We start from the raw sequence: 26,763 nt of genomic DNA, 5'->3' as shown, positions 1-26,763 counted from the left end.
CTGCAGAAGCAAATCCCGCAACCCATGAAGGGCTGACCCTTCAGAGAAGGGGAAGAAAAGATACTAACAGTGATAAAATACAGGCCTTTTGGGGCCTGTAAGACTGTAACAGCCTTTCATCCTCTCCTAGGGAGTTTTCCCCAGTGCTTACCAGTAGATTCTTTACAGCATGTTTTCAATTCAGAAAGTAAATTTTGAGTAAAAAATTTTGTAAGTTGTTATGCTGAATATTCCAAAAGTGGGACTCTGGATACCAGGAGATATTTGTAGATGGCCGGAGCACTCAGGAAGAAAAAATTGACATGCATTCCTTTAGTCTCAATTTCCCATTCACCTCTTCGGACTCTCTGCTCTTATGTTTCCAGATCCTTCATTTAAAATTTCCCTTGTGACTCTCCCTCATTATCAAAACATTTATCATAGGTCTATTGAAAATTTAAAACCAAAATTACACCTGGAAGAATAGAGCTAAGTTCATAAAACAAGCACAGAGAAATTTCAAGAGTATGTTGGCCTACTCAAAACATAATTTTGCTTTCTTTTGATGGTCTGCAAGGACAGATGACCCAATAAGCAGGGTATACACAGGCTTACTTGCACTTACATACCAATCGGTAGTGCACAACTTCAGCCGTCTTTGCATTCCCACCAGAAGCATATGAGAGCTCCCATTCCTCCACATCCTCTCCAGCACTTGTTACTATCTGCCTTTTTTATGATATTCATACCCATTAGGTGCTAAAAACCCCCTGCTGTGGAGTTGATTCCAACTCATAGCAACCCCAGAGGGTTGGTTTTCAAGGCTGTAAATCTCTAGGGAGGCAGACTGCCACATCTTTCCCCTACGGAGCCACTGGTGGTTTCGAACTGCTGACTTTTTGGTTAGCAGTCAATTGCTTTAACCACTGTGCCATCAGGGCTCCTTTACTAGGTGCTAGAAACCAACAAACAACAAGACAGGCATAGTTCCTTCCTTCATGGTATTTGGGGAGCAATCTACCTCTGCTGCCTTTCCTTCCTCCGGGAAGAGATCAGATGAGCTTTGGCACGCAGGTAAACACTGTTAGAGAAGCATGCGTTTAGTAATGAAACATAATCTATTTTACTACAGATAATTTCCTGCTCTAAATGATTCTAATCAGGTAATTTTTCCCTAAAACACCATATTATTACCAATGATTATAAATAAATACATACACACACACATGCATACTAAAATACAGGTAAAAATATTCTTAATTCTGATGATTAAAATTTTCTCTTGTGAAAATGCCTATACCTGCTGCTGGCAGACCTAAATCTTGTTTTTTTTCCCTCATATTTAATTAATTTATTGTATTGTTGTTGAAAATATACCCACCAGAACCTACCCCCACTCCACAATTTCTACATGGACATTGATTGCAGTCTTCATGTTGGGCACCATTCTTACCCTCCTTTTCCTTTATCTTGTTTTTGGATTAGGGAACCCCACTCACTAACACAATTACAATAGCCAGCTAATAGAGTTAGCTTACAAATGGAAATCTATTTTACAATTTTCAGCAATCATTTGGGACCTATAAGTGCCAGTAATAATAGGAGTGCAAACAATTATATACTGGTGTAATTATCTGTTAGTGTCTGTCTGCCCTAACACATGTGTAAGCTCCTCGAGTGTTGACACTGGGTTTCTTGTTTACTCTTATATTCCCCCCACCTTGCAATGTGCTAGGCACATATCTGTGGATTAAGCCCTTTTGTATTAATTAATTTATTCTACAAAAATTCTCTTTTCCCCTCTCCAAATTTTCTGGGCCTTTAAATCAACACTTCACTAATTAATAGACTGCATGTATACAGCAAATGCCTTTTTTAATTTTCAAGATAACACAAGGAAATTATAAACTTAATGACAAAAAAAAATTTTTTTTTAAGCATAAATATGTTCTAGAACTATTTCCCCAAGAAAAATTTGACATTTAAAAGTTTATTTCTCCCTTACGTTCTTATTTATTGGATTTACCATTGGAATATAAATATACCACTGGAATATAAAAATATTTCTTTACTTTTATTTAATGTGTAGTTCTTGGAGGAATAAGACCAAGAGCATTCAGCAATGAAGATAAAAATTTAAGAAGTCAAACTTTTAGGTATAAAAAAAATAATGGAAAAAGCAATTAAAAATGATTTCTGAATAATACTAAACTTACTTATTTTTAAAAATTCTAGAAAACGTTATTCTTACATTATTCATATACCAAGATACATATAAAAACCAGGAAAACTTACTGAAATCCACAAACTGAAGTGTAGAAATATGTTAGAGTTTGAGTAAGAACAAAGGGAGAAGAAACAGAAGGAATATACCACAGACTAGATTCTCAAACATTGGCATCATCAGAATCACCAGGAAAACATGTACAACAGATTACTGAATCCTGCTCCGGAGTTTCTGATTCGACAGATACAGAGTGGCGCCTGGAAATCTGCATGTCTAATAAGTTCCCTGGTGATGTTGCTGCTGGTCTAGGGACCACACCTGGAGAACCACTGACAGAGAAGATTCTTACGCAGACCACAAAATGTAATAATGAAGGCCACCTGTTGGAAGTCTAACTCTAGTAAAGCAAGCAGAAGAACCAATCAGTACCAGCTGCCATCAAGTCTATTCCGACTCATGGCGACCCCATGTGTGTCACAGTAGAACTGTGCTCCATAGGGTTTTCAATGGCTGAATTTTTGGAAGTAGGTTGCCAGGCCATTCTTCCAAGGTGCCTCTGGGTGGACTTGAACCCCCAACCTTTCGGTTAGCAGCCAGGCACCTTAACTATTTGTACCACCCAGGGACTCCTAGAGTAAAAATTAGCAGAAGATAAATGGAAGAGTCAAGCATCTAAGTTATGTAAAGTTAAGAGTTCGTAAGAACCAAGTAATAAAAAGAAAGAGCCAATCCTCCCCCAATTTACTGAGCCATTTCTCGACATTTATTGAACAAGAACCATACACCAGACACCATGCCAGACACAGAGAACCCAAACTTGAATAAGCCGTAATTCAGTACTAAGAAGCTCACAATCTGAAGGGTGAAAAAGAACAAAAAAATAAATAATTATATACCTAGAAAAGTTTAAAAGTTCGATCAAAGTAACAAATACAGAAAATGTGTGCAGCGAATTTGCACATTATCACCTCAGTGCCATTCTTATTCTTTAGTGACAAGAAAAAAAAATGTAAAAGGAGACTTCCTTCCACTAATAACAAAATCATTAAAAATATAATAAATATCCATGACTCAGTACTGACATAAATGATTAAATAAATAAGTGGGGGAGGAGAGACAATCTCCCTTGCAGAAGAATTCCAAGTAATTTATGTGGATTCTCCACTCTCAGGGGAGGCAGAGCGTAACTCCCCGCCCCTTAAGTGTGGGCTGTGCAAAGTATGCAGTATGGAAGGGAGGAAGAAAGCAACTCTCCAGTTTAGAAGACCAACAACCACTACCTCCGCCAAAAGATCAAGGTCAATGTCAACACTGATAAGTCATGGTGATAGCACGTACCCTTGATACGGTGTGATAAAATGGTACTTTATTCTCTCTGCTCTTTCTCCTAAAAAAACCATAGCCCCAGTCTAATCATGAGGAAAAAACCAGAAAAATCCCAATTGAGGGACATTCTACAAACGATCCACACAGTCAAATGCCTTTGCATAGTCAAACAACTTGACCAGTACTCCTTTTAACTGTGAAGGTCACCAAAAACAAGGAAAGCCTAAGAGACTGTCACAACCAAGAGGATACTAAGGAGACATGATGACTAAATGTAATGTGTTATTCTGGACATTAGGTAAAAACTAAGGAAATCTGAATAAATTCAATCAATAAACATGTATCAATATCAGTTCATTAATTGTAAACATGTAAATAGGGGAAACTGGCTCTAAGGGTATATGGGAACTCTGTATTATCTTCCCCATTTTCCAGTAGATTTAAAACTGTTCTAAAATATAAAGTTTATTTAAAAAAAAATAAAGACTTAAGCACTGATTAATCAGAATACCAATTTATTTATTTTTTTAATTACAAAATTCCAATGATGGAAAAAGGAATAAACAAGTATATAGAGATTTGCTCTAGAGTAGAATAACTAAAGTTTAATGTATCAACGTAATATATTTTATAGATTTTTGAAAAAGATACATTTTATAATAAGAGGATGAAAATATCAAATGATATATTTTTAAGTTAATGATAGTGGATTCATTTCACCAGGATTAGAACATTATAAAGCTACAATTCTGAAAATAAACAATAATGCAATAAGCAGAAAACCTGACTCAAAAAATGCCAGTACTAACATGAATTTAAAATATAAGAAATCCAAAGCAATTACAATTAAATAAATACTGAAACAACAGGGTATCAGTAGAGAGAAGAGTTAATCTAAAGTGATATTTCACAACACAGATGGCAATACACTTTAGAGGACTAAAAAATGTAAACACGAGAAAATTTCAAAAGCAGCTAGAAGAAAACAGAACAGTTTAATATTATCTTAGGTAGGAGAAAAATTTATATGAGTTACCAAAAAAAAAAAAAGACCAATCAATTCAAACATAAGAAACACAAAACTTTCTGTACAACCAAACAAAACAAAAATTACAGGAAGAAATATAGTCATCACATAGCCTGCTACTCAAAATAAAAAGAAAAAAAGGCATACATAAAATATACACATATTCGTGCATTTGTAGAAACGTGTGTGTGCATAAAATTAATGCTTAGATTCCACCATGCACTGTCAAAGAAAAGAGTTTCCAAGAAGGAACACAATAAGTAAATGAAGACTAGAAAAATGCACAGTTATGGTAGCAAAATTATTTGGTAAACTATGGAAAAACTGGTATATTTATTATAGGTGATACTGTAAATAGCTTTAAGTTTCCGGAGAGTAAAGAAAAAAAAAAATTTTTTTTTTCTAAGTTTCTGGAGAGTAATGAGTGATAATTACAATAGTTATGAATGTGATCAATCCCCCTTACACGATAAGTACAATTTAGGAAATATTCTTATAGAAATAACCCTAACAAGGAAAAGAAAGTAATCTATACAAAAGATTTCCAAAGCAATGCTATTTATAATTAAGAAAAATTTGAAACAATTCAAAAGCTCAAGAACAAAAAAATGGCTAAAGAGATCATAAGGCAATAAATTGGATGTAATACAACTATTAAAATAACAAACATGTGGACCACATCAATACACAGGAATGTATTTAAAATATTTTGTATCAGTTGATTTTTATGTGCAAGCAACTGATTTAAATAACTCACATAACAAGTATGGAAGGAAGGCAGATCCCAAGTTGGCTAAGCAGTTCATCGATGTCAGTAAGGGCTGGTCTATTTCCATCCTTGACCCTAGCCATCCCCAGGCTTTTCATTCTCAGGCGTGTAGCCTCAGAGTATTAAGATTGTATTGCTGTTGTTTTTAGGTGCCTTCAATTTGGTTCCTACTCACAATGACCCTACATACAACAGAATGAAACATGACCCTGTCCTGCGCCATCCTCGCAGTCATTGCTATATTTGAGATCATGTTACAGCCACTGCGTCAATCCATCTCACTGAGGGTCTTCCTCTTTTTTGCTGTCTACTCTACAGAGCATGATGTCCTTCTCCAGGCACTGTTCCCTCCTAATAATATGCCCAAAGTACACGAGATGAAGTCTGGTTCTCCTCACTTCTAACAACCATTCTGGCTGTACTCCTTCCAAGACAGATTTGTTTGCTCTTCCGGCAATACCGTAATTCAAAGTCATCAATTCTTTTTTTTTGGTCTTCCTTATTCACTGTCCAGCTTTCACATGCGTATGAGCTGATTGAAAATATTATGGCTTGGGTCAGGCACACCTTAGCCCTCAAAGTGACATCTTTACTTTTTAACACTTTAAAGAGGTCTTTTCCAGCAGATTTGCCCAATGCAATGTGTCGTTTGATTTCTTGACTGCTGCTTCCATGGGCGTTGATTGTGGATCCAAGAACAATGAAATCCTCGACAACTTCAATCTTTTCCCCGTTTATCATGATGTTGCTTATTGGTCCAGTTGTGAGGATTTTTGTTTTCTTTATGTTGAGGCGTAATCCATTCTGAAGGCTGTAGTCTTTGATTTTCATCAGTAAGTGCTTCAAGTCCTCTTCACTTTCAGCAAGCAAGGCTGTGTCACCTGCATATTGCAGGTTGTTAATGAGTCTTCCTTCAATCCTGAGGCCATGTTTTTCTTTACATAGTCCAGCTGCTCTGATTATTTGCTCAGCATACAGCTTGAGTAAGTATGATGAGAGGATACGACCCTAACGCACACTGCTCCTGATTTTAAACCACGTGGTATCCCCTTGTTCTATTCTAACAACTGCTTCTTAGTCTATGTACAGGTTCTTCAGGAGCACATTTAAGTGTTCTGGAATTCCCATTCTTTGCAATGTTATCTATAATCTGTTACGATCCACACAGTCAAATGCCTTTGCGTAGTCAATAAAACACAAGTAAACATATTTCCGGTATTCTCTGCTTTCAGCCAAGATCCATCTGACATCAGCAATAATATCGCTGGTTCCATGTCCTCTTCTGAATCTGGCTTGAATTTCTGGCAGTTCCCTGTTGATGTACTGCTGCAATCATTTTTGATGTGGTGAAAAACATGTGAAATCGTTCACTACAGATTATTAAGTCAGCACAAATCAGTTCTGATTACCTGGCTTACTGGGTAATCCGTCCCTAATAGGGATTGTAAATTTGAAAAGAAGCTTTGATTCTGTAGGAAGGTAATGTGGGGTTGGAAGAGAGACAGATGCCAACCATACCTAGAAGCAGAATCTTTGATGTGGTGAAAAAATGTGAAATTGTTCACTATAGATGATCTGGTAAGCAAAGTAAGCACCGTGCTTACTTTGCCTATTTGATAATCTGCCTGTCTCTCCTGCATGCAAAATACACTCACCGTCTACCAAGAACCCCAAAGTGTCATCCTATTACAAAAGCATTGGCTCAAAGTCTAACAGCTCATTCAACTAAATCAGATCCAGGTGTGGATGAGGCTCCGCTGGTCTAATTCCTCAAGTACTCCTCCTGGACACAGTTCCTCTTGCTCTATAGACCAGTGAGCTAAAGCAGGGGTTAGCAAACTATGGCCTTTGGGCCAATCTGGCCATGCCCATTCATGTACTTATTGTCTATAACTGCTTTCTCAAGACAAAGGCAGATGGGAGTAATTTAATGGAGACCAAATGACCCACATGCCAAAAAGTCTTATTTGACCCTTTATAGAAAAGGTTTGCCAACTCCGGAGCTATGTGTCCCCTACACACTCAATTTTGGGTCACAGACATTGCTGTTCAAAAAGGGGGGAACTGGGAAGCACACAGTGGTAACTGAAATCCAGCTAGGCAAATGTTGGAAGTTTCTTGATTAGGATTCAGTCCTACTCTTGTCAGGAAATGACTCTCCATGGCTGTGGGCCCCACCCTCTAGGTTCTTGGTTCAACCCTCCGAGTCATCCTTACTTTTTTATGAAAGGGAAAACCCAAAGCAGTTGCATCGATTCTGACTGATAGCAACCCTACAGGACAGAGTAGAACTGCCCCATGGGGTTTCCAAGACTAAATCTTTATTGAAGCAGACTGCAAAATCTTTTTCCTGCAGAGCAGCTGGAGGGTCCGAACTGGCATCTTTCTGGTTAACCACTGTGCCAACAGGGCTCCACTCATGAAAGGTAGCACGTTTGCCACTGAACAGCTTTCTCAGCCTACTTTTTTTTTTTCTTTCCTTTAATGCCCCTCCCTCCCCCCTCTCATAGCCACAAAAGAATGTTTTCTTCTCAGTTTAAACTATTTCTCAAGTTCTTATAATAGTGGTCTTATACAATATTTGTCCTTTTGCAACTGACTAATTTCACTCAGCATACTTGTTGCTTAAAGAAGTTTGGGAGCCTAAAGGCCTGTTTTCATTTTGTACCTTCACCGTCCCTTTTAGTTTAAGCAGTCTGTGAACCTTCCAATGTAATTCTCTGAAAGTAGGTTGGGTATCCTATCAATCCTACTGGGGTTCATGCATCAGACAAAAGCTATATGCTTGAATCTCTTCCAGACAAGCCTTTCTCTACTTTGAGCTTCTGAGTTGGTTGAGGTATAAGAATAGCATCCTTAAGCTTCTTAGAAGCCCTGTTGTTTAATTGAATGGATCTGTGCCACACCCTTAAAATCTTTAGAAGGCCTTTTATCTGACTGAAATGCACTGAGGTACTACCTGAGGTCTTTCTGAAATATTAACAAAAGATTCTACAGTCACAACCCTGCCTTTATTTATTTTTAATGTTTTATTGTGCGTTACATGAAGGTTTACAGAGCAAAATAGTTTCCCATTCAACAATCTGTACAAACAATATTTCCAAGACATTGGGTCACAGTCCCCTCGATGTGTCAGCACTCTCCCCATTTCCACCCTGTGCTCCCCGTTACCTATCATCTAGTTTTCCTACCCCTTGCTGCCTTCTCATCTTTGTTTTGGGGCAGATTTTGTCCTCTTGGACGCAAATAATTAACTCCTCTAAGGAGCATTCCTCTTGGGTGTTACAGTTTATTTTGTAGGCCTGTCTATTGTTTGGCTGAAATGTGGTCTCTGGGGATGGCTTCAATTCCATGTTAGATGGGTGTCTTAGGGCCATAGTCTCAGGGGATCCTCCAGTCTCTATCAGGCCAGTAAATTTGGTCTTTTTTATGGATGTGATTTTTGTTCTATATTTTTTTCCCTGCTCTGCCTGGGACCGTCTATTGTGATCCCCATCCGAGTGGTCAGTAGTGGTAGCTGGGCACTAACTAGTCCTTCTGGTCTCAGGGTCATGGAGGCTGTGATTCATCTGGTCCATTAGTCCTTTAGACTAATTGCTCCCTCAAGCTTTCGGTTTTCTCAATTCTCCTTTGCTCTGGCCGGGATGAGATGAATAGTATCTTAGATGGCTGCTCACAAGCTTTTAAGAGATCCCAGATGCTACTCACTGAAGTAGGGTGTACAACACTGTTTTTGTAAACTATGTTATGCCAATTGACATGGATAGCCTCTGAATCTATGGTCCTCAGCTTTCGAGCCTAGTAACCCTGCCCCACAAGGTGTTTGGTTATATCTAGGAAGTTTCCATGATTATGCCCCTTGTGTGTTCTATTGTCTATACTAACATACATGAAGCATCTACAAATGTGTATGTAGTAATATCCACAACCCAATCTATATACTCAGGTGGGTGTGCTCCCTTGCACCCTCCCACTCCTTTTTAGCATACTTCTCTACCTATATATCCATTCCTAGACTGGATATGATGCTACTGTTGTAGGGCTGTCTATGTTATTCTTACACTCCTTTATTTATTCTTACACTTCTCTCAGTGCCTTCTTTTGCCTTGGTCCTGCTGTGCTGACTTCTCCCTTACTTTCCCTTCACCAATATTAACATTCGTCTTCTTTCTAATTGGCGATTTTCCCTCCCTCCCCCTCCCATCCCTGGTAAGCATCAAAGAATTGTGTGTGTGTAACCTATTTCTTGATTTTTTATAGTAGTGGTCTCATACAATATTTGTCTTTTTATGATTGATTTATCTCACTCAGCATAATGTCTTCTGAGTTCATCCGTGTTGTGAAATGTTTTGTGGACTCATCATTATTCTTTATCGTTCATAGTATTCCATCGTGCATATGTACCATAGTTTGTTTATCCATTTATCCACTGATAGGTACTTAGGTTATATCCATCGTTTTGCTACTGGGAGTGCTGCTGCAATGAACATGTGAGCGCACATGTCTATTCATGTCATGGCTCTTATTTTCCTGGGGTACAAACCTAGGAATGGGATTGCTCGATCACATGGTATTTCTATGTCTAGCTTTTAAGGCCGCGCCACACCACTTTCCGCAGCGGTTGTACCATTTTACATTTCCACGAAAAGTGCATAAGAGTTCCAGTCTCTCTGCAACCTTTCCAACATTTGTAATCTTTTTTTTTTTTTGTATTAGTGCCAGTAATGTCAGGGTGAGATGGTATCTCACTGTAGTTTTGATTTGCATCTCTCTAATTAGCCATTTTTTTTTTTTTTAATGGCTAATGACTGCATTTCTTCATGTGTTTGTTTGCCGACTGAATGTCTTCTTTGGTGAAGTGCCTATTCATAGCCTTTGTCCATTTTTTAATTGGATTGTTTGTCTTTTTGTTGTCAAAGTGTTGAAGTGTTCTATAAATTTTAGAGATTAGACAGACCCTTGTTGGATATGTCATAGCCAATTTTTTTTTTTTCCCAGCCTATAGCTTTTCTTTTGATTATTTTGGAGAAGTTTTTTGTTGAGCATAGGTGTTTAATTTTTAGGATGTCCCATTTATTTAGTTTAACTTCTGCTGTTTGTGCATTTTTAATTACATTTGTTATGCTATTTGTGCCATGTATTAGGGCAGTAGGTTAGGTTTTTATTAGGGCTTCTAGCATTGTCTGTATTTCTTCCATGATCTTTATAATTTTAGGTTTTATGCTTAGATCTTTGATCCATTTTAAGTTGGTTTTTGAGTGTGGGGTGAGGTATTGGTCTTACTTCATTTCTCTATGGATAGATAACCAGTTTTGCCAGCACCATTTGTTAAAGAGACTGTCTCTTCTCCATTTAATGGACTTTGGCCCCTTTATTGAAGATCAGCTGCCCAGAGGTGGATGGATTTATTTCTAAGTTCTCAATTCTATTCCATTGGTCTGTCTGTCATTGACTACCACAACTTATTAGTAAATTCTGAGATTAGGAAGTGTGAGGCCTCCTACTTTGTACTTCTTTTTTAATAATGCTTTACTTATGTGGAAACCCTGGTGTCATAGTGGTTAAGTGCTACGGCTGCTAACCAAGGGGTTGGTGGTTCGAATCCGCCAGCCAGGTGCTCTTTGGAAACTGTATGGGGCAGTTCTACTCTGTGCTATAGGGTTGCTATGAGTCGGAATTGACTCGATGGCACTGGGTTTGGTTTGGTTTTTGGTTTATTTATTTGCCTCTTTCTCTTCCATATAAAGTTGTGGTTTGTTTCTCCATCTCATTGAAAAATGCTGTTGGAATTTGGATCAGGATTACATTATATGTATATATCACTTCAAGTAGTACTGACATTTTCATGATTGGTCTCAACCTACCTGGTGCAAAGAAAGGAGAATGAAGAACACCAAAGACACAAGGTAAATATGAGCCCAAGAGACAGAAGGGGCCACATAAATCAGAGACTACATCAGCCTGAGACCAGAAGAACTAGATGGTGCCCAGCTACAACTGATGACTGCCCTGACAGGGAACACAACAGAGAATCCCTGATGGAGGAGCAGAACAGTGGGATGCAGACCTCAAATTCTTATAAAAAAACAAGACTTAATGGTCTAACTGAGACTAGAAGGACCCCAGAGGTCATAGTCCCCAGACCTTCTGTTAGCCCAAGACTGGAACCATTCCCAAAGCCAACTCTTCAGACAGGGATTGGACTGGACTATAAGATAGAAAATGATACTGGTGAGGAGTGAGCTTCTTGACTCTGGTAGACACATGAGACTATGTGGGCAGCTCCTGTCTGAGGGCAAGATGAGAATGCAGAGGGGGACAGGAGCTGGCTGAATGGACATAGCGAATACAAGGTGGAGAGGAGGGGGGTGCTGTCTTATTAGGGGATGAACAACTAGGAGTATATAGCAAGGTGTATCTAAGTTTTTGTATGAGGGACTGACTTCATTTGTAAACTTTCACTTAAAGCACAATTAAAAAAAAAAAAAGGAAAAAAAGTCTGTTATAACTACCAGAACAATTTGCAATGATTAAACCCCTTGTGCACATAAGTTTCATTCTGTTCCAGCAGTCCTCTGAATTACAGATCACATACACATTCAATTCTCTGAACCCAGATTATCTACTTGGGGACAACAGAATCATGTCTGAATCAATCCCATTCTCACCTAAGGAGAATTAAGGTAAGTATATACATTATACTACCATGATTTTCTTTATATGAAAACATCAAAACCATTTGCAATACAGTATTTAGCTTTAATAACTGAGAGAAAATAATTCATGGACTCACCATTAGCAGATAACTTTTACCTCTCTAACTAGACATTCAATGGGTTTGGTGGTTTTGTAACTAGACATGCACTTATGTCTAGTTAGTAAAGTATCTTGTGTGACTTGATGGTAACTCAAGTAAGCAAGCTTTTTGAGTAAAATACAATTTATTCAGCTGATTTACAAAACAGAGTAACTATTCCAATCAAATCAATGACATTCCTATATACTAATGCCAGAGAATTAGAACATGTAAAGTATACAAAAATTTCATTTCAAAGCACCAAAAAAAAAAAAAAATTAAATATTTGAGAATTTACTTAAGTCCTCAATTAATTCTAAGAAAACCATGTATGCCATAGTTCTAAGTCAATAAAAATTCACTTAGTTAATTCATTTAAGTTGAATTTTTCCCACTAAAAATACTTTAAAAATTTAGGGACAAAAACAAACATAAAATCCCACCTTCTTAATACAAAAACTATTTTTCTTTCAGAGTATTTCCTAATGCCTTTTTGAATCACATGTATATACATTCCACATAACTGTAGTAATAATATGAAATTTTACCTTACTTGTTTCACTCACTACATAAAACATTAACCATGTTTCTAGTCTTAACTATCATTTTTGAGACATGCATGGTATTAAACTATAGTAATTTACCTAACCCACTACTGCTGACACTTAGATTATTTCCTATTTATCACTCTCATGGTCAGTCCGGAAACCCTGGTAGTGTAGTGGTTAATAGCTACGGCTGCTAAACAAAAGGTTGGCAGTTCTAATCTACCAAGCACTCCTTGGAAACCCTATGGGGCAGTCCTACTTTGTCCTATACGGTCATTATCAATTAGAATCGACTTGATGGCAACAGGTTTGATTTGCTTTTTTATGGTAAATCCTGTAGCAAAAAATTTCATGCAATTTACTGCCCTCCCTATTTTGGGTTACTCTCTTAGGATAAATTCCCACAAATAGTTCTACTGGGTGAAAATGTACATTTTAAGATCCTTGGTACACACCGATTTCTAAAAGTATTATGCTAATTTAAAACACCTCAAGCACAGGCGTACACCAGTTTCATCAGGAGCTCACCAGCTCTAAGTATCCTTTTTAATTCTCGCCTATTTGGAAAGATATAAAATACCTCTCCTGGTTTTAGTTTGCATTTGTTGCTTACTTGTGAGAGTGAACATTTCCCTTTGTGTGTGTTTCTGAATTTTCTCTTATGAGAACTGTAAGTTCATATCTGTAATTCATTTTTCTACCAAGGTCTTGAGATTTCTCTTAAAAAATTTAGTAAGTTCTTTATTTCTCATAAATATTTATGTTAATCTGCTTCCTTTTTATTCATTTTGGTTTTACTGACATTCATTTGTACAAAAAATGTTACATAGCATGTTAGACTCTATAAAATACTATTCATTTTTTTTTTTTTTACTCCAAAGCTGAGAGAGCTACAGTTGCCTACAAAGTTGATAAATATCCCTACTGGCTATAACACTTGTTTTCCTTTAATCAGCCTGAAGTTGATTTTGATCTATGATATTTAATTTACATTTAAGTTACAGAATTAGAAATTTATACTTAACTACAGATGCTATTTTTCATATTGCTAATGCCGTGAAAAAAGATAGCTTTCTTATGGTTTAGATAGCTGGATGTAAAACAAGGTGACCCCAATAATGTAGAACTGCTATAAAAAATAAGATTGCTCTCTAGGAATTTAAACTAAAATTTGCCACAGAAAATCAGTAGACATGTGTTAAGATTACCTAAAAGAGACAAAATGGCTCCTAGACCTTAACAACTTGGTTATATGCAGATGACACAACACTCCTTGCTGAAAGTGAAGAGGACTTGAGCACTTACTGATGAAGATCAAAGACCACAGCCTTTAGTATGGATTACACCTCAGCATAAAGAAAACAAAAATCTTCACAACTGGACCAATAAGCAACATTATGATAAATGGAGAAAATAATAAATATTAACATTGTCAAAGACCTCATTTTACTTGGATCTACAGTCAATGTCCATGGAAGCAGTAGTCAAGAAATCAAATGATGCATTGCATTGGGCAAATCAGCTGGGAAAGATCTCTTTAAAGTGTTAAGAAGAAAAAATGCCACTTTGAGGACTAAGGTGTGCCTGACCCAAGCCCGGGTATTTTCAATCATCTCATATGATTGTGAAAGCTGGACAATGAATAAAGACAGAAGAAGAATTGATGCACGTGAATTATGTTGTGGGGAAAAAATACTAAATATACCACGGGGTGCCAGAAGAACGAACAAATCTGCCCTGGAAGAAGTAGTGTCAGAATGCTCCTTAGAAACAAGGATGGCGAGAATTCGTCTCACACACTTTGGATGTGTTATCAGGAGAGACCACTCCTTGGAGAAGCACATCATGCTTGGTAAAACAGCGGGTCAGCAAAAAAGAGTAAGACCCTCAATGAGATGGATTGACACAGTGGTTACAACAATGGATTCAAACATAGCAGGATGGCACCAGACTGGGCAGGGTTTTGTTCTGTTGTATACAAGGTCACCATGAGTCAGAATCAACCTGATGGCACCTAACAAAGACAACATATACTTATATACATGCTTCACTGATTTTGCTCCTCAAGAGAAACCAGCCTAAGACATTTGGTACCAAGAATGTTCCATAAGTTTTCTAAATTCATTCTCAACTCTGGCTAGTCTTGAATGCATTGATGACTCTGCCTCCAGTAGTAAAGGGGGCACTGTTAATCTATGGCATGGGGTGGAAATAGGAACGCAAAAAATCACCACCATTGGATCAAATATTTGCGAGAGACAAGGCTCTGGGTGACTGCATATCTGACACTTTTTTATAATTCTGTCAGAATGAGAAGTATAAGGAAGCTCATTGGTTCAACCTAATTTCGCTTGACAAAGAAAGGGATGAGCTCAAAGCTTCAGAGTCACAACTCAAGTGCCACATGCAAGACCTGAAAATTACCACTGTGTTCTGAAAAAAGACTTATTTTTTTTTAAGAGTTGATACTAAGAGAATCTTACAACTCTTTTCTTTTGTTTACAGATAAAATGTTGAAATTACTTGTGATATTATAAATGAATTTTAAAACCATTTGGGTTTTACTATACCAAATATTTCAAAATAATTGGCAGAATACCCATGTGTTGTTAAAGCAATCACTCTACAACTTGCTGGATACCCACCAAAAAGATACATCAAATGCAACCAGACAGAAAAATCACACATAAATGAAGAAAGAGATGTGTGCAGCCAACCCCCACCTTGGATCCTACTCTAAGTAGATGCTCCTTGTATTATTATGGTGATTTTTATTTATATATATATATATATATTTGTGCTTTGAGTGAAAGTTTACAAACCAAGTCAGTCTCTCACACAAAAACCGATATACACCTTGCTACACACTCCCAATTACTCTCCCCCTAATGAGACAGCCCGCTCTCTCCCTCCACTCTCTCTTTTCACGTCCATTTCACCACCTTCTAACCCCTCCACCCTCTCATCTCCCCTCCAGGCAGAAGAAGCCAACACAGTCCCAAGTGTCCACCTGATCCAAGAAACTCACTCCTCACCAGCATCCCTCTCCAACCCATTATCCAGTCCAACCCATATCTGAACAGTTGGCTTCAGGAATGGTTCCTGTCCTGGGCCAACAGAAGGTCTGGGGGCCATGACCACCAGGTTCCTTCTAGTCTCAGTCAAACCATTAAGTCTGGTCTTTTTATGAGAATTTGGGGTCTGCATCCCACTGCTCTCGTGCTCTCTCAGGGGTTCTCTGTTGTGCTCCCTGTCAGGGCAGTCATCGGTTGTAGCCAGGCACCATTTAGTTCTTCTGGTCTCAGGATAATGTAGTCTCTGGTTCATATGGCCCTTTCTGTCTCTTGGGCTTGTAATCACCTTGTGTCCTTGGTGTTCTTCATTGTCCTTTGATCCAGGTGGGTTGAGACCAATTGATGCATCTTAGATGGCTGCTTGCTAGCGTTTAAGACCCCAGACGCCACTCTTCAAAGTGGGATGCAGAATGTTTTCTTAATAGATTTTATTATGCCAATTGACTTAGATGTCCCCTGAAACCATGGTCCCCAGACCCCTGCCCCTTCTACGCTGGCCTTTGAAGCATTCAGTTTATTCAGGAAACTTCTTTGCTTTTGGTTTAATCCAATTGTGCTGACCTCCCCTGTACTGTGTGCTGTCCTTCCCTTCACCTAAAGTAGTTCATATCTACTACCTAATTAGTGAATGCCCCTTTCCCACCCTCCCTCCCTGACCCCTCTCATAACCACAAAAGAATGTTTTCTTCTCAGTTTAAACTATTTCTCAAGTTCTTATAATAGTGGTCTTATACAATATTTGTCCTTTTGCAACTAATTTCACTCAGCATAATGCCTTCCAGGTTCCTCCATGTTATGAAATGTTTCACAGGTTCCTCACTGTTCTTTATTGATGCGTAGTATTTCATTGTGTGAATATACCATAATTTATTTATCCATTCATCCACTGATGGGCACCTTGGTTGCTTCCATCTTTTTGCTATTCTAAACAGTGCTGCAGTAAACATGGGTGTGCAGATATCTGTTCGTGTAAAGGCTCTTATTTCTCTAGGATATATTCCAAGGAGTGGGATTGCTGGATCGTATGGTAGTTCTATTTCTAGCTTTTTAAGGTACCGCTGAATCGATTTCCAAAGTGGTTGTACCATTTGACATTCCCACCAGCAGTGTAGAAGTGTTCCAATCTCTCCACAGCCTCTCCAACATTTATTATTTTGTGTTTTTTGGATTAATGCCAGCCTTGTTGGAGTGCGATGAAATCTCATTGTACTTTTGACCTGCATTTCTCTAATGGCTAATGATCACAAACATTTCCTCATATATTTGTTAGCTACCTGAATGTCTTCTTTAGTGAAGTGTCTACTCATATCTTTTGCCCATTTTTTAATTGGGTCATTTGTCTTTTTGCAGTTGAGTTTTTGCAGTATCACGTAGATTTTAGAATCAGGCGCTGATCAGAAATATCATACCTAAAAACTTTTTCCCAACCGGTATGTAGTCTTTTTTACTCTTTTGGTGAAGGCTTTGGATGAGCATAGGTACTTGATTTTTCGGAGCACCCAGTTATCTAGTTTTCCTTCTACATTATTTATAATGTTTTGTATACTGTTTATGCCATGTATTAGGGATCCTAACGTTGTCCCTATTTTTTCTTCCATGATCTTTATCGTTTTAGATTTTATATTTAAGTCTTTCATCCACTTTGAGTTAGTTTTTCTGTATGGAGTGAGGTATGCGTCTTGTTTCATTTTTTTGCAGATGGATATCCAGTTATGCCAGCACCATTTGTAAAAAAAGACTGTCTTTTCCCCATGTAACTGTTTTGGGGCCTTTGTCAAATATCAACTGCTCATATGTGGATGGATTTATGTCTCGATTCTCAATTCTGTTCCATTGGTCCATGTATCTGTTGTACCAGTACCAGGCTGCTTTGACTACTGTGGCAGTATAATAGGTTCTAAAATCAGGTAAAGTAAGGCCTCCCACTTTGTTCTTCTTTTTCAGTAATGCCATATTTATCCGGGGCCTCTTTCCCTTCCATATGAAGTTGGTGATTTGTTTCTCCATCTCATTAAAGAATGTCATTGGGATTTGGATCAGAATTGCAATACATGTATAGATCGCTCTTGGTAGAATAGACATTTTTATAAGGCTAAGTCTTCCTAGCCACGAGCAAGGTATGTTCTTCCACTTACGTAAGTCTCTTTTGGTTTCTTGCAGAAGTATACTGTAGTTTTCTTTGTATGTCTTCTACATCTCTGGTAAGATTTATTCCTAAGTATTTTATCTTCTTGGGGGCTACTGGAAATGGCATTGATTTGGTGATTTCCTCTTCGATGTTCTTTTTGTTGGTGTAGAGGAATCCAACTGATTTTTGTACGTTTATCTTGTATCCTGATACTCTGCTGAACTCTTCCATTAGTTTCAGTAGTTTTCTGGAGGATTCCTTAGGGTTTTCTGCATATAAGATCATGCCATCTGCAAATAAAGATACTTTTACTTCTCTCTTGCCAATCTGGATGCCCTTTACTTCTTTATGTAGCCTAACTGCTCTGGCTAGGACTTCCGGCACAATGTTGAATAAGAGTGGTGATAAAGGGCATCCTTGTCTGGTTCCCCATCTCAATGGGAATGTTTTCACGTTCTGTTCACTTAGGGTGATGCTGGCTGTTGGCTTTCTATAAATGCCCTTTATTATGTTGAGGAATTTTCCTTCCATTCCTATTTTGCTCAGAGTTTTTATCATGAATGAGTGTTGAACTTTGTCAAAGGTCTTTTCTGCATCAATTGATAAAACCATGTGATTCGCCATCTTCTGTTTTATTTATGTGGTGGATTACATTAATTGTTTTTCTAATGTTGAACCATCCCTGCATACCTGGTATGAATCCCACTGGGTCATGGTGAATTATTTTTTTGATATGTTGTTGAATTCTATTGGCTAGAATTTTGTTGAGGATTTTTGCATGTATGTTCATGAGGGATATAGGTCTGTAATTTTCTTTTTTTGTAATGTCTTTACCTGGTTTTGGTATCAGGGAGATGGTGGCTTCATAGAATGAGTTGGGTAGTATTCCGTCCTTTTATATGCTCTGAAATACCTTTGGTAGTAGTGGTATTAACTCTTCTCTGAAAGTTTGGTAGAACTCTGCAGTGAAGCCGTCCAGACCAGGGCTTTTTTCCTTTGGGAGTTTTTAAATTACCTTTTCAATCTCTTCTTTTGTTATGGGTCTATTTAGTTGTTTGACCTCTGTTTGTGTTGGTTTAGGTAGGTAGTGTGTTTCTAGGAATTCACCCATCTCTTGTTGTTGTTGTTGTTGTTGTTAGGTACCATCGAGTCAGTTCCAACTCACAGTGATGCTATGCACAACGAATGAAACACTGCCCGGTCCTGCACCATCCTTACAATCGTTGTTATGCTTGAGCTCATTGTTGCAACCACTGTGTCAACCCACCTCGTTGAGGGTCTTCCTATTTTCTGCTGACCCTGTACTGTCAAGTATCGTGTCCTCCTCCAGGGACTGATCCCTCCTGACAACATGTCCAAAGTAGATGCAGTCTCGCCATCCTTGCCTCTAAGGAGCATTCTGGCCGCACTTCTTCCAAGACAGATTTCTTCGTTCTTTTGGCAGTCCACGGTATATTCAATATTCTTCGCCAACACCACAATTCAAAGGTGTCAACTCTTCTTTGGTCTTCCTTATTCATTGTCCAGCTTTCACATGCATATGATGTGATTGAAAATACCATGGTTTGGATCAGGCACACCTTAGTCTTCAGGATGACATCTTTGCTCTTCAACACTTTGAAGAGGTCCCTTGCAGCAGATTTGCCCAGTGCATCGCGTCTTTTGATTTCTTGACTGCTGCTTCCATGGCTGTTGATCGTGGATCCAAGTAATATGAAATCTTTGACAACTTCAATCTTTTCTCCGTTTATCATGATGTTGCTCATTGGTCCAGTTGTGAGGATTTTTGTTTTCTTTATGTTGAGGTGTAATCCATACTGAAGGCTGTGGTCTTTGATCTTCATTAGTAAGTACTTCAAGTCCTCTTCACTTTCAGCAACCAAGGTTGTGTCATCTGCATAATGCAGATTGTTAATGTGTCTTCCTGCAATCCTGATGCCCCGTTCTTCTTCATATAGTCCAGCTTCTCGTATTATTTGTTCAGCATACAGATCAAACAGGTATGGTGAAAGAATACAACCCTGACACACACCATTCCTGACTTTAAACCTATCAGTATCCCCTTCTTCTGTCCAAACAACTGCCTCCTGATCTATGTAAAGGTTCCTCAAGAGCACAATTAAGTTCTAGGTTTTCAAATTTGTTTGAGTATAGTTTTTCATAGTAATCTGGTATGATTCTTTTAATTTCAGTTGAGTCTGTTGTAATATCGCCCCTCTCATTTCTTATTCGGGTTATTTGCTTCCTCTCCTGTTTTTCTTTTGTCAGTTTGGCCAGTAGTTTATCAATTTTGTTGATTTTTTCAAAAAACCAGTTTTTGGTCTTATTAATTCTTTCAATTGTTTTTCTGTTTTCTATTTCATTTAGTTCAGCTCTAATTTTTATTCTTTGTTTTGTTCTGGTGGCTGTGGGTTTCTTTTGTTGCTCTCTATTTGTTCAACTTGTAGGGATAATTCTTTGATCTTGGCCCTTTCTTCTTTTTAGATGTGTGCATTCATTGATATAAACTGGCCTCTGAGCACCACTTTTGCTGTGTCCTAAAGGTTCTAATAGGAAGTGTTTTCATTCTCGTTGGATTCTATGAATTTCTTTATTCCATCCTTAATGTCTTCTATAATCCAGTCTTTTTTGAGCAGGGTATTGTTCAGTTTCCAAGTGTTTGATTTCTTTTCCCTGATTTTCCTGTTATTGATTTCCACTTTTATGGCCTTATGGTCAGAGAAGATGCTTTGTAATATTTCAACATTTTGGATTCTGCTAAGGCTTGCTTTATGACCTAATATTTGGTCTTTTCTAGAGAATGTTCCATGTGCACTAGAAAAGAAAGTATACTTGGTTGGTGTTGGGTGGAGTGTTCTGTATATGTCTACGAGGTCAAGTTGGTTGATTGTGGCATTTAGATCTGTGTCTTTATTGAGCTTCTTTCTGGATGTCCTGTCCCTCACCGAAACTGGTGCGTTGAAGTCTCCTACTATTATTGTGGAGCTACCTAACTCACTTTTCAATGCTGATAGAGTTTGTTTTATGTATCTTGCAGCCCTGTCACTGGGTGCATAAATATTTAATATGGTTATACCTTCTCAGTGTATTGTCCCTTCAATCATTATACAGTGTCCTTCCTTATCCTTTATGATGGACTTAACTTTAAAGTCTATTTTGTCAGAAATTTATATTGCCACTCCAGCTCTTTTTTGATTGTTGTTTGCTTGATATATTTTTTTTCCATCCTTTGAGTTTTAGTTTGTTTGTGTCTCTAAGTCTATGGTGTGTCTCTTGTAGGCAGCATATAGACGGATCTTGTTTTTTAATCCATTTTGCCATTCTCTGTCTCTTTACTGGTGCATTTAGTCAATTAAAATTCAGGGTAATTATGGATAAGTATGAATTTAGGGCTATCATTTTGATGTCTTTTTTTGTGTGTTGACAGTTTCTTTTTCCCACTTGATTTTTATGTGCTGACTAGATTTTCTTTACATATTCTCCTTTCCTCATATTTGTTGTTGTTCATTTTGTTTCTGCTGAGTCTGTATTTTTTCCTTGTATTTCATTTTGATGAGTAGGATAGTTTGTCTCCTTTGTGGTTACCTTATTATTTACCCCTATTTTTCTAAATTTAAAACTAACTTTTATTTCTTTGTATCACCGTATCTTCCTCTCCATATGGAAGGTATATGATTACATTTCTTAGTCCTTCTTTATTATTTTAATGTTGTCTTCTTTTGTATAATAACGTCGCTGTTACCCTGTTTTGGGCTTTTTTTTTTTTTTAATATAATCTTGCTTTTTTTTTTTTTATATTTTCCTGTCTGGGTTGACTTCTGGTTGCTCTGCCCAATGTTCTAGTCTTGGGTTGATACCTGATATTATTGATTTTCTAACCAAAGAACTCCCTTTAGTATTTCTTATAGTTTTGGTTTGGTTTTTAAGAATTCCCTAAACTTGTGTTTATCTGGAAATGTCTTAATTTCACCTTCTTATTTAAGAGACAGTTTTGATGGATATATGATTTTTGGCAGGCAACTTTTTTCCTTCAATTTTTTAAATATGTCATCCCATTGCCTTCTTGCCTGCATGGTTTCTGCTGAGTAGTCCGAGCTTATTCTTATTGGCTTCCTTTGTAGATGACTTTTCATTTAACCCTCGCTGCTCTTATAATTCTCTCTTTATCTTTGGTTTTGGCAAGCTTGATTATAAAATGTCTTGGTGACTTTAACATCTACCTTACGTGGAGTTCGATGAGCACCTTGGATAAGTATCTTCTCATCTTTGACAACATCAGGGAAGTTTTTTGGCAACAAATCTTCAACAATTTTCTCTACATTTTCTGGTACTCCAATCATTCGTAGGTTATTTCTCTTGATAGAGTCCCACATGATTCTTAAGGTTTCTTCATTTTTTAAAATTCTTTTATCTGATTTTTCTTCAAATATATTAGTGCCAATTGATTTATCTTCGAGTTCAGAAATTCTAGGAATTCTGCTCCTCTGACTTTATATTGAGTTGTCTAATTCTGTAAGTTTATTGTTAATCTTCTGAATTTCTGATTGCTGTCTGTCTATGGATTTTTCCAGCTTATTAAACTTTTCATTATGTTCCTGAATATTCTTTCTAATTTCTTCAGTTGTTTTATCTGCATATTGGCTTGTTCTGCGTATTGCCTCATTTCCTTCCTGATGTCTTGAAGGGTTCTGTATATTAAACTTTTGTATTCTGTCTCTGGTAATTCCAGGAATGCACTTTCATCTAGAAGATCCCTGGATTCTTTGTTTTGAGAGCCTGTTGAGGTGATCATGGTCTGTTTCTATATGTGACTTGATATTGACTGTTGTCTCTGAGCCATCTATAAGTTATTGTATTAGTTTATGCTTGCTTACTGTGTCGTATCTGCTTGCTTTGTTTTGTTTTGGTATACCCCTATGGGTTGCTTGAGTGAGCTAGCTTGATTATTTTCACCTTTGGAGCTCTCATGTCCTGTCCCCAGCTGGCTAGAGCTGTTATCAGGTATTTCAGTCTAGGAGTCCATTCAGTTTTCTTGTATGAATTCAGTTCAGGTTTCCAGGTAGCTGATCATCAAGTTTGTGGTACAGGCTCTGTCCTACAGTCTTAGAGGGGCAGGGGTCATTGGCATATATACCGATATCTGATTGCAGCAGGGGGTCACACTCTGAACAAGGCAGGGGGCTGAGAACCGACCCCCAAGTGTCTCTGAGGAAAACACGTCTCTGTTCCCTAGAGCATGGTGGTGGGTGGGTTCTGCAGAGGGACCATGGGCACCCAAATTTTTTGTTGTAAGGAGTGGGAGGTACCAGTTACCTTTGGACCCCTGTCTTGGGTGGCTAGGTGACCTGAGTGGAGCTACCAGTCCTTAGGTCCCTGATGCGGGTCGGTGAGGACCTTGTTTAATAGGGAAAGGAATGTCGAACATCAAACACCCACCTCTCCACTGAACAGCTGAAATGGCTGGAGTTTGCCAACAAAGGCCTATTCTCCCGAAATAGGTGCACAGAGGTCCACGCAGAAGGGAAAGGTGCTTAAGGTCCACGGGCGGTTTATGTCTGGATAGGAGCCGCTTCTTTCTTGATCTCCCCCAGTTAACGGAGCTAGCAAATTATCTTTTCCCCCCAGTTGCAAATTTTTTCCTTCCGCAAGGCCGGGAGGATGGCTCTAGGTGCTCACCAGGGTCTATCTCAGGCCCAGGGATTTAGCCACTGAAGTCGGCTTGGGGGTGGGGTGATGTGTGGTAAAATACGCAAGTACTTAGCTTTTGCTGAGAGCGCCATTCTCCTCAGGTTCCAGAGGTGTGAGTAGGCTGTGTGGTTGCCTACTTCTCCCTGAGGAAACTGCAGCGGAACACTAGTTCCAGCCTGCACCTGCCACCGCTGCCGCTCCGGGAATGGTGCCTGAGGGCTCCCCGCAATTCAGGTCTGGTAACTCCTCTCCGCTACTGAACGGCCTCTTCGTTCCTCTGCCCCTCGGTTCGTTGTCTAAGCTTACCTTTGATGCTCAGGGCTCCCAGCTTGTCACAAATATACTCGTTTCACTTGTGTTTTCTGGTCTTTGTTGTACAGAGGACTCGCTGGAAGCGTCGTCTATTCCGCCATCTTGATTCTGCCCTATGGTGCTTTTTTGATGAACAGAATTTTTTAAATGAAGTGTTAATGTGTCCATCTCCTTTCCCTTATTTTTTGGGCTTTTGGTATCATATCTAGAAAGGGCTTTCCTGAAATTATGCAAATATTATTTGTATTTTTTTCCAATACGTCTTTTAGAAATTTTATTTATTTTGCTATTGTTGTTGAGAATACACACAGCAAAACACACACCAATTCGACAGTTTCTACATTACAATTTTGTCCATTGATTACATTCCTCAAGTTGTGCAACCAATCTCACCCTCCTTTTCTGACTTGTTCCTCCCCCACTGACCTAAATTCACTGCAGAAAGCCTTATTTCTTGTAGTAACAAAATTGATACTGCCGAAAACCAAACACAGAGACTTACCACATGAGAAGGTGAAATACAACGTCAATTGAATTCTCAACCGCAAATGGTGTCTGAAGTTAAAGTGAGGGTATATTAAAGGAGGTATGAGGAAGAGGTATGGCCAAAGAAGTGAGGATATTTGTGTGTCATGTGAATGCTCACCAAAGGATGACCTCAGCAGAAGATTTTAACAAGTGGATAGGATTTTAACAAGGATGACACACCGTGTGGATATCAGTCAGCCGCCTTTCACAGCTACTCCTATCATTGCCCAATGGGCTCACAAACAAAGCAGCCATGGTAGTAGGGATGGAGGTTATACATGCGCTCAGCAACATGGACTTCCACTTACCAAAGCTGACTTGGGCACAGCCACTCCTGAGTGCCTAATCTGCCAGCAGCAGAGACCAACACTGAGTCCTCGATACGATACCATTCCTCGAGGTAATCAGCCAGCAACCTGGTGGCAAGTTGATTACATTGGACTACTTCCATCATGGAGAGGGCAGCATTTTGTTCTTAGTGGGACAGACACTTACTCTGGATACAGATTTGCATTCCCTGCATGCAGTGCTTCTGCCAAAACTACCTTCTGTGGAATTACAGAATGCCTTATCCACCATCATGATATCCCACACGGCATTGTCTTGGATCTAGAAACTCACTTCACAGCAAATGAAGTGTGAATATGGGCCCATGTTTATGGAATTCACTGGTCTTACCATTTTCCCCATCATCCTGAAGCAGCTGGCTTGATAGCCCGATGGAATGGCCTTCTAAAGACACAATTACAGTGCCAGCTAGGTGACAATACAATACAGAGGTGGGGCAATGTTCTCCAGGAGGCTGTGTATGCTCTAAATCAGCATCCAATATCTGGTGCTGTTTCTCTCATAGCCAGAATTCATGGGTCCAGTAATCAAGGGATGGAAATGGGAGTGACACCACTTACTATTACCCCTAGTGACCTAGTCATGAAATTTTTGCTTCCTGTCCCAGCGAACCTATGCTCTGCGGGTCTAGGGGTCTTAGTTCCAAAGGGAGGAATACTCCCACTAGGAAACACAACATTGATTCTACTGAACTGCAAGTTAAGAATGTCACCTGCCTACTTTGTGCTCCTCATGCCTCTGGGTCAACAAAGGAGGGAGTTTCTGTATTGGTTGGTTTGACTGATTGTGATTACCAAGGGGAAATTAGATGGATATTACATAATGGAGATAAAGAAGAGTATGTCTGGAATATACGAGACCTCTTAAGATGTCTCTTAGTACTATGATGCCCTGTGATTAAAATCAATGGAAAACTACAGCAACCCAATTCCGACAGACTACTAATGGCCCAGATGCTTCAGAAATGAAGTTTGAGTTACCCCATCAGATAAAGACCCATGACCAGCTGAGGTATTTACTGAGGCCAAAGAGAATATGGAATGGGTGGTGGAAGAAGTTTGTTCTAAATACCAGCTATGATCACCTGACCAGTTGCAGAAATGAGGACTGTAATTGTTATCAGTATTTTTTCCTTGTTTTGTTATACATGTATATTTGCGTGTATATGTGCGTATATAAGCACTGGTGGCAAAATGGTTAAAAGCTCAGGCTGCTAACCAAAAGGGTGGCATTTCAAATCCACCAGCAACTCCTTGGAAACCCTATGGGACAATTCTACCCAGTCCTATAGGGTCGCTGTGTGTCAGAATCAACTCAGTGGCATGCAACGACACCAATATATATACCTTTGTTTTCTTCCCTCCTTTAGTCTATTACTCATTATAAAATATAAGATGTAAATGGGGCTAGTGTGTTTTCAGTTGTATGCAAGTTAGTTGGAACATGTTAGGTGCAAGTATGACTCTACAATTGTCTTTACTTAGAGATTATATACGGTTAAAGAGATGTGTACAGGTGCCAAGTTTATAAGCGGTGGACTGTGATAGCTAATGTTATGTGTCAACTTAGGCCATGATTCTCAGTGGTTTGGCAGATATTAAATAATCATCCACCATTCTGTGATCTGATGGAAGCAGCCAATCAGTTGAAAGGGGAGTGGCCTGCATCCAATACATATGAGTGTTCTGGCAAAGCTCACGCTCCCTCAATCCTGCATCTGACTTATTGCCCTCTGACCTCTGGTTCTTGGGACGTGAGCTAACAACCTGTTGCCTGACCTGCAGATTTTGGGATTCGCCAGCTCCTGCAATCCAGTAAATCAGCCACCTTCCAAATGACCTGCGGTTTTGGGGTTCATCAGCCTCTGCAATCACATGAGTCAGTAGAAGCCTCATGCCTGAGGCCTGAATCACGGATTTGGATTTGCCAGCCTCAACAACTATGTGAGCCACTCTCGTGAAATAAATCTCTCTGTATATATTTATATAAACCCTTTACTGATTTTGCTCCTCT

The 26,763-nt window shown here is 38.7% G+C and overlaps 1 protein-coding gene across 8 annotated transcripts in view; it reads right to left on the bottom strand.

Annotated features, from left to right (window-relative positions):
* Nucleotides 1-26,763, bottom strand: part of CAB39L (calcium binding protein 39 like) — a 194,438-nt gene that overhangs the window by 150,338 nt on the left and 17,337 nt on the right. The window contains exon 3 of one of the 8 annotated variants that reach the window (XM_049853030.1): nt 24,711-24,818. The exons of the other annotated variants lie outside the window; for them this stretch is intronic. The gene's annotated coding sequence lies outside the window, so the exon portion shown is untranslated. The remainder of the gene's footprint in view (nt 1-24,710; nt 24,819-26,763) is intronic. 8 annotated transcript variants of the gene reach the window in all.

Source organism: Elephas maximus, chromosome 14, assembly GCF_024166365.1.
Source record: "Elephas maximus indicus isolate mEleMax1 chromosome 14, mEleMax1 primary haplotype, whole genome shotgun sequence".
NCBI lineage: Eukaryota > Metazoa > Chordata > Mammalia > Proboscidea > Elephantidae > Elephas > Elephas maximus.
This window is presented reverse-complemented; position numbering and strand designations above follow the sequence as displayed.